Genomic DNA, 598 nt, shown 5'->3' with positions numbered 1-598 from the left:
TTCATATTTTGATGTGAAGCTCAATTGTTCTGCTGNTGAGGTATGTTTTTTGAAGTTAATGAAAATTATGCAATTGTTTCATTAGTGGATATTCCTTTGCAACTGTCATTCAATGCTTGTTTTCATGAAGTTTTTGGGTTGTTGTTTTGTTAGTGTTGTAGTAGATTGATCAGAAANTGCAGGGCAGTTTCCTGTTCCATATTTCTATTTTAGAATAATTTTTGCAAGTCTATGGGAATATTATGATTGTTCATCGACTTAAATGTGCTTTGAACTTAGTTTTAGTACTTTAATTATGGCTTTGCCATTTGGTTTCTATGCAAACATGGGCAGATGTTTTGTCATAAAATGCATTATAGTTCCGTTTGTTGCAATTTTTGATAAGAAACTGCAGTGCAGTTTCCTGTTCCATATTTCGATTTTAGAATAATTTTTCCAAGTCTATGGGAATGTTACAATTGCTCATCTACTTATATGTGTTTTGAACTTAGTTTTAGTACTTTGATCATGGCTTTGCCTTTTGGTTTCTTTTCACTTTTGGGCATATTTTTTTTTCTTCATAAACTGCACTGAAGTTTCTGTTTGTTGCATTTTTTTT

The 598-nt window shown here is 31.2% G+C and overlaps 1 long non-coding RNA gene across 1 annotated transcript in view; it reads left to right on the top strand.

The window, feature by feature from the left end:
• Positions 1-598, top strand: part of LOC117632812 — a 3,217-nt gene that overhangs the window by 818 nt on the left and 1,801 nt on the right. The window lies entirely within an intron of this gene.

The sequence above is a fragment of the Prunus dulcis genome, chromosome 6 (genome assembly GCF_902201215.1).
Source record: "Prunus dulcis chromosome 6, ALMONDv2, whole genome shotgun sequence".
Lineage (NCBI taxonomy): Eukaryota > Viridiplantae > Streptophyta > Magnoliopsida > Rosales > Rosaceae > Prunus > Prunus dulcis.
This window is presented reverse-complemented; position numbering and strand designations above follow the sequence as displayed.